The sequence below is a fragment of the Danio aesculapii genome, chromosome 9 (genome assembly GCF_903798145.1).
Source record: "Danio aesculapii chromosome 9, fDanAes4.1, whole genome shotgun sequence".
In the NCBI taxonomy this organism is placed as follows: Eukaryota; Metazoa; Chordata; class Actinopteri; order Cypriniformes; family Danionidae; genus Danio; species Danio aesculapii.
This window is the reverse complement of record NC_079443.1, coordinates 8,552,298-8,561,187: the sequence shown is the minus strand read 5'-3', so window position 1 is coordinate 8,561,187 and position 8,890 is coordinate 8,552,298.

Below are 8,890 nucleotides of genomic sequence, written 5' to 3'. Positions count from 1 at the left end.
AGCCATATCGCACCGCTACAAGTTTGACGGCATAATCGTGTATATAAAAGAAAATCAATCAGGGAGAGTTTTAAAAACCTACTTTCTTCAGCTGTTCATACACATCTACAGCTGACGTCAGAACAGCAGAAACTGTTACTAATTCACCAATATCATTTTAGAGCTAGCATTTGAATGATTCTCTGGCATAATGTCTAAAATGATGACAAAACAGCTGATTTTGCTGACATTTTAAGATTACAAGGTTAAACGGCACTAAATGCCATCAGTCTACAAAGATTTCCCAGTATTTCTCTGTTGCAATCACAATTAATTAACCCATAAAAAGCCAAATCTATGCAAAAACTACCAGATTACTATGGTATAAATACAGCACTGCAAAATACAAAAGAGAGACATTAACTTAGAATGTCACTTACCTGTTCCGTAATGATTTGTACTGTAGATGTTTGTTTAAATACATTTGAAATTGATAATGACAGGCTGCAATGCCAAGCAATTATATATTCTATGCGATGATTAAATGTGCGGGAGATGACCTGGCTGATTTCACAATTTGTCATTATAATATGAAAACAGCTTCAAGTACTCCATGTCAGTCCTACAGTCCTATCACCAGAAGCTTGATTTTTGTAATATTGCCTATAATTGTGTTCAACTGCCTGCAAGGGATTTTTCACTGCAATGAAAGTGTTCTTTTAAAAGACATGTCTGAAGTAAATATCAGTTTTTGCTGTCAGAAAGTTATATTTTTGTCAGCAGAAAGTTAAGTTCAAAGGCACAGGAAAATTTAGCGGACATTAAAATGTATGCGATCAATTTGGCAGTTACAGTCATTCAAGGTAGAAATACTCAAAACCCTTGTGTTTTGTAATTTTAATAAAACAACAATGCTCGAATTAAATATGCACACATTCATGAAAATCCAGGGTACTGTAGTTATGGGTTTTGTTTTAATTAAGTTATTAAATTACAAAATAAAATAAAAAATGTCATAATTAAATCATTTGTTTATAATGAGAAGAACATTTGAAGTGCTAAAACTTGCAGAATATTTTAATGGAACAAAGTCCTCATATATATATATATATCAAAAGATCAAGGTATCTTTGATTTCTCCTGTCATCTATAACTTCAAGAGAAATGAAGTGACATATTTTGCTTTAATTGCATCAGATCAGCCTCTGCCTGTTGGTCCACTGCCACCTCTGCTGGGCCGGAGGGGTCCCGGTAAACAGAGCTCAATGGCGGTGTATAGACAGAGCCTGCAGGAGCCCATAGACACAACAGAAGCTCAGACAGGACACACTAGAGGCTGCATCCCACTGGAGCTCAGAGGTAACAGCAGGACTCATGAACACATCTCAAAACAAGGAACTGTTAGCTGCGTGGGCACTGCAGGGTATTTCCTAACAAGTATCTGGTGACAGGTCAAGGGTTAATCCTTTATAAAGCAAAAACAATAACTTTTATTTATATTGCAGACATTTTTGCATAGCTACGTTTCACTTAATTTATTTATTTAATGATATATTATTATTGCATTGGCTAAAAAATACTTAAATAGTTTATGTATATGCAATATTTAAGAAATAAGATATAGTTTAATATTTATAGACAAATAAACAACAATACAAATAAAAAAGATAAAGATTTATATTGTATGTATACATATTATATTTTTCAATCTACACATTGTATATATACTGAAATTATTAACATTAAGACTTGCTAATTAAAGGGTTTTTGTTTATAAAATATATTTAACAAGTAAATAAATAAGTTTAGAGTGAACAGGTATATAGGATATTAACATATCAAATCAATAAATCAATCAATACAGATAGATAGATAGATAGATAGATAGATAGATAGATAGATAGATAGATAGATAGATAGATGGATGGATGGATGGATGGATGGATGGATGGATGGATGGATGGATGGATGGATGGATGGATGGATGGATGGATGGATGGATGGATGGATGGATGGATGGATGGATGGATAGACAGACAGACAGACAGACAGACAGATAAATTTGATCTTTTAATATACCATATACAGTTGAAGTCAGAATTATTAACCCCCTGTTTATTGTTTTCCCCCAATTTTTGTTTAATGGAGAGAAGGTTTTTTTCAATACATTTGTAAACATGATAGTTCTAATAACTGCTTTATTTTATCTTTGCCATGATGACAGTAAATAATATTTGACTAGATTTTTCAAGACACTTCTATACAGCTTAAAGTGGCATTTAAAGGCTTAACTAGGTTAATTAGGTTAACTACACAGGTTAGGGTAATTAGGCAAGTTATTGTATAAGGATGGTTTGTTCTGAAAAATATATATATAGCTTAAAGGGGCTAATAATTTTGACCTTAAAATGGTTTTAAAAAAACAAAAACAGCTTTTATTCTGGCCACAATAAAACAAATAAAACTTTCTCTAGAAGAAAAAATATTATCAGACATACTGTGAAAATGTCCTTGCTGGGGGGCTAATAATTCTGACTTCAACTGTAGATAAAATATTAATAGACAAATATAACTATCCAAAATAAGTATTTCAATATTGTATGTTATTTCATATATTTATTTGTAATATGGACACAGTTGTATAGTTCCATTATACAAATATGTAGAATGTTTTAAAATATGAATTAGTCAATAGGCTCAAACTATTGTCTATTGAATTATTTGACAGATACAAAAACAAATATTTAGATTATGCTAAAATAGCAATACAATTATAAATACAACAAATATAAAGTGCTGTAAAATGTGTACAAGTCAGCACATAAATGTATGTAAAAAAACATCATATATATGAAGTAATATATACATTATTACATATGACGTAAGAGCCTGAATTAACCCCTGAAGCTACTTTATGTGTATCACGTTTTATTTTTCCATATTCACGTTTCTCCAGTCTGACTGTTTAATTCTGTGTGTTTTCAGAATGGCAGGAAGGCAAAGCGGTGGGCACCTTAATAATGGGTCCTGATGGTGAAATCATCCGCCTGTCTCTCTGGGATCCCGCAGTTGACACTGAGGACCACCCAATTATGGCTGAAGCCACACAGGCTCACGGTAATCAAGGTTTTACCTGCTTTTACTCTGTGCTCATGCAAATAAACACAGGACACAGTGACGTCTGTACTGAGTCTTGTTTATAGGTCTCTTAAGGTAAGTAATTTCAGGTGAACAGAGTAAAAAATAACAACCAATAGTCATCTCTATATGCTTCCCCAGTTGATTGATTACATTAAAACACTCGGAAGCATTTTTGTTTTAGCTAGTTTTTTCTGACGTTTGAATATGCAAATGAGATGTTATTTAATTGAATATACAGTAACTTTGCAAGGTTGCACTGATGTATTTTCCACCAGTATTTATTAGCTGATTTGTCTATGGTCAGAGGGATCCAATTTCACTACACATAAAAGTGTATGTGACAAATAAAGGCTTTCATCATCATTATCATCATCATCATCATCATCATCATCACCATCCAACAAGTTAATCCACAGAAAAAAATAGAAGTTTGTTTTGGTAATCTTCTTCTGTGTTAACATCATTTTGACGCTTCAGCCACAATCTTCTTAGCCACGGCCCTCTTACCATTAGTTTGCTATGAGGGAATGATGTGCAAAATGAAAGCCCCACCCCTTCTAAATATTTCTTTTCTGTTGGAAGTACATCAACATACTGAAATAAAAATCTCAGCAACTTCCTCTTCATCCAGACTTTAATAAAAGCAAAGAGTTGCATGTCTTTTAAATAATGCAATGTTCTTCTTTAAGCAAAATCAATAAATACTTGAAAAAAACTCAATTACATCTGTACAAAATATCAGATGTATACAAAATGTCAGACGTACATTGGGAAAACAGCTGGTGTGCACCATGTTTACGTGCTCACAAAGCTAGTTTATCTAGTTTGGGCCAAAACGCATTGGACAATAAAAGAAATTAACTGTACTTCAGCGATTTTTCAGGAGCAGAAAAATGTATAATTTACAAATAGCAACATAAATGGCTTTACTTGTAAAGTTTATGAAATAAATATGTAAAAACTATGTAAAATTATGTAAAAACATGACCAGGTTGTCAGATTGTTTTTTTATTTTAAAGGTGCAGTAGGTGATTGTCTTCAGAAACATTTTTTCTTGTGCTGGTTAAAAGTCTCTTTACATTTCAATAGTAATGAATAAAGTAAATGATCTAAATGTATTTTTATATTCTGGGTAAGGCATAAAACAAAAAAATGTTCATTTAATTAAATATTGTCGGGCTGACATTTCCCATAATTCTGATAGGTAGCCCAAACTGTCTGTCAGCAAAAGTAGATTTAAATAGTGTACCCTTTCACGCAGATCCGCCAATGCGCGTATAACAAAGGCTGAATCACAACTTTTTCAATATTGGAGCTACTTTTGCATGCTGGAGAAAGGATGACACCATGGCTGAAGTATTTCTTTTAGACAGGAAATGTTCTGTTTTAAAACTATTTTAGTCACGCAGAGCTGATGTAGATTTTGTTGTTACAAATAGGCTATATGCACGGAAGTGTTGTTCAGCCACTGAAATCTTCCAGCGAAGGATTGATGTGACTGTTTTCAGTTTCATAAGGGACCTTTGACAGCATCGATAATGTCGATTTTTATTTATTATTTTTATTATTTACAGAACATCAGTAAATAATTGGTTTTATATTCACTTTGGTTCAATTTTGAACAAGGACAACCTGTGACGTGCACCCTATATTGTTTACCATGCTACTTTGCTTGCTAATTACATAACTGAAAATGTGCTATATAATTCAGTTTTTCCTTCAGAATTGTAGTATTATAAAGTACTATAAAGTTTTCTAACTGGCAGTGACATGATCTAGTGGGTCTCTGTCATCTTTAATGTGCGATTTCAGGAGCCGTGGCTTTAGATGACAGGGGAGGGATTGTATTTGAAAGATACTATGACAACCGGTTAGCATTAAGGCAGATCCCCTACTGCACCTTTAACTTAAGCTTCTCCTAACATATTGGACATATTGGATCCAATTTATGTTTTATCAGCTAAAATGATTTTATCAGATAAAGAAAATAAATAGCTAGTACTGTATACTACTGAATAAAATTGACCAATATCAGTATCAGAACAGACCAATTGTGTGTGTGTGTTTGTGTGTGTGTGTGTGTGCGTGTGTGTGTGTGTGTGTGTGTGTGTGTGTGTGTGTGTGTGTGTGTGTGTGTGTGTAATCCGTATTCAATTCAATGCATGCCTACTGATTTGTTTACATGTTTGTCTGACCTAAAATGAATCTTTTTTGACATATTACAGTCACAGGATTTTACAGAGGAGATTTGGGGAATTTCTTTTTATCAGTCCAAAATTCAGAAAACATTTAGTAGAAAATACAGCCTAAAAATAAAACTATATATATATATATATATATATATATATATATATATATATATATATATATATATATATATATATATATATATATATATATATATATATATATATATATATATATATATAAAATATCATATATATATATATATATATATATATATATATATATATATATATATAAAATCAGGCAAATAATTCATGGACATATCCCTCTCCAAAACACATTATTCATACCCATATTAGTTTATGTAAGACCTGCTTAATGGAGATTAATGACTCAAGAGTTTAAGAGAAATAATTTTTTTTAGAAATCATATTGCAATTGAAATCTACAGATTTAAATTGATAAACTGCCACTAAAGAAACACATAAAGGTGTATTTTGCATGCTTTCTTTACATTACAATGAAAAGTTACTATATATGAAAAGCCCAAGGCCCCAAACATTGACAAGTGTGCGAAAAAAAACAGCATCTTGCCTTAAAGAAAAGAAAACCCAATGTTCACAAGATGTAATTCTTTACAATGTGTGTGATTCAAGTCATTATAATTGTAAATATAAGTTGTTGTCAGTGGAGTCAGTATTAGTGTGTTGTAGGAACAAAGCAAACACAAACACACAGAAATGATCATATGAAGAATGTACTTCTATGTCTCCAGTCCTCAAGGTTGTGACGTCTGAGGAAGATCTGAAACAACCCTGGACAATCCTTATACAGGACCAGGACACAGATGAAGGTCAGAGTTCTCTTTTCTAAGGACACATAATCTGTCATTGGAGGGTGTAGATTTAATATTGACGATGGTTAATGTGGAACAATATACATACTACCGTTCAGAGGTTTGGTAAGATTTTCGAATGTTTTCTGCTCACCAAGGCTGCATTTATTTGATTTAAAAAACAGCTAAAACTGGAAAATTGCAAACATTTTTTTAGAATTTAAAATAACTTAGAATAACAAAAAATATTAAAATAAAATAATCAAAACTAGACAGTTTAAAAAACTAATAACACTGTTAATATAATATAATAGTTCAAAAACAAATACAGTTGTTACAACAATATATTCATAACATAACAACATATTAGAATAGAAACAAATAAAATTGTTACAACAATATATTCATAATTTAACAAAAAATTAAATTAAATTAAATTAAATTAAATTAAATTAAATTAAATTAAATTAAATTAAATTAAATTAAATTAAATTAAATTAAATTAAATTAAATTAAATTAAATTAAATTAAATTAAATTAAATTAAATTAGAGGTTTCCTCCGGGTGCTCTGGTTTGCCCCACATAGTGTATGTGTGTGAATGAGTGTGTTTTGAATTTTCCCAGACTGGGTTGCAGATGGAAGGGCATCTGCTGTGTAAAACATATGCTGGATAAGTTGGCGGTTCATTCCAGTGTGGCGACCTCTGAAGAATAATGGTACTAAGTTGAAGGAACATGAATGAATGAATTAATTAATAAATTAAATTAACAACATATAACAACAAAATGTGACTTTTGACTAACTGAATGCACTGTTGCAAAATAAAAGTATTAATTTCTTTAATAATCACCATATAACACTACTAAATGTTGTTATAGCAAGTTGTATTTATAATATTCATACTAAAAAGATCATTTATTATTGTTATGTTTCCATCTGTTGGGTTCATTGTCCGATGAACCCTAAATCTTCTATTCTCATAAGGTTTCACTTAAGAACCTTTCAGAAAGAGCAAATTAGCATTTTTACATAACTAACTTTTTTTTTTTAATAAATTCACCCAATCCTCAAACTCATCTTATATGGACTCCAACAAACACATTATAAGAGTACAGTACAAACACACAAACATGCTGATAAAGCCCCGTCCCGCTCTCAGGCTGGCTGCTCCACATCTGGTAGTGGTTTCGGGCAGTGAGGGATCCCGGCCAGAGAAACCTGATCCCCCCCAGGCTGAGGCCTAATCCCGGCCCAGAGTCTGTGTGACTGACAGAGGCTGTGTTTTCTCAAGCCGACCTCTGGAGCGACTCTGTTTCCTTTATCCTGTCACTGGTCAGAAACTCAACCCCCAGCGAAACCCCCACGTCCCACCCAGACCCCTTCTGAAACAGACCCTTTCTAAATAAAGACTCTCTGAGCAAATCGTCCCAACAGCTACATCCCCATATATATCAAAGTACAGCAGTATAAGCATATGATAGCATCATCAGAGACCTATTTTATTTGTTAGTTTAATGTTTAAAACAAGTTGAAGTAAACCCACTACTGGTTAATTTGAGTTAAAGCTACGTTTTAGTAACCGTTCAAGTGTTACAGCAAGCCATTCACCTATTAAAGGTCTTGTGAAGTGCTTTGAAATTTTTTAGTGAATTGTAATAGTGTTTCAATTGTGTTTCGGTTTTATCACAGCTCTGCCAGTGAGAGTCGTTGAGATCAAATGAAAAGCAATTCTTGAAGGGGGCGGAGCATGTCAGATACTATAGTATCTATAGAGAGCATTTGATTGGTCAAGATTTGATGAGAACTGAAGTATGAGGTAACATGAAAAACAATTGTTGATGCATTTAGCTATAAGTGGCAAGTATCAGATGTCTATATCGTCTTTATTTTTCTAAATGTGAATTTAGCAACTATTTTGGAGCACACTCAATTATAGAAATCCTGAAAACCAGCCTGATCTCACGAGAAATTGTAAGTATTTTACATTTTCATACATTTTACAAGTTCAGTCGTACGAAATTGTACGATTTTAAAAAGGAGGCGTGGCACCTAACCCCACCCCTAAACCGAACCGTCATTAGGGATGAGAAAATCGTACTAAATTGTACGAATTAGATCGTACAAATTCTTACGAATTAGCCACTAAATCAAAAAAGTTACGAATTGCCATGAGATTGTGTTGTTAAAACTTATAAACTGAAACTAAAATCTAAACCAATTTCTTTAATTTTTATTTCACTGAACCTTTAAAGTGATAGTTCGACTAAAAGTTAAAATTTGCTCACTTGTTCCAAATGTTTTTTGAAGAGATATTTCGCAGAATGTTGGTAAACAAAAAGTTGATAGTCCCCCATTGACTTTAAATTTCTCTTTAAAGACTATTAACAGTCCCGTGAAGTGCTTTGAAATGTGCATTTTATATTCCATGTTTGATGTAATCTCAACTGAAAAATGAAGAGTAGTGGGACATAGAGTAGCTCCTCCACTTTAAAAAAAACCAGCTAATAGCATTTCGTTTTTATCACAGCTCTGCCAGCGAGAGTGATTGAGATCAAGCAAATGAAAAGCAAATGAGAAATGTACTGAAGGGGCGGGACATGTCAAATACTAGAGCGCATTTTATTGGTCAAGATTTGATAAGAATCTGAATGAGGTGACGTGAAAAAAATTATTGATGCAATTCAGGGATGCAACGATTAACCGTTTTCACTATTAACCACTCTTTAATTCGTCATGGTTAATTAAT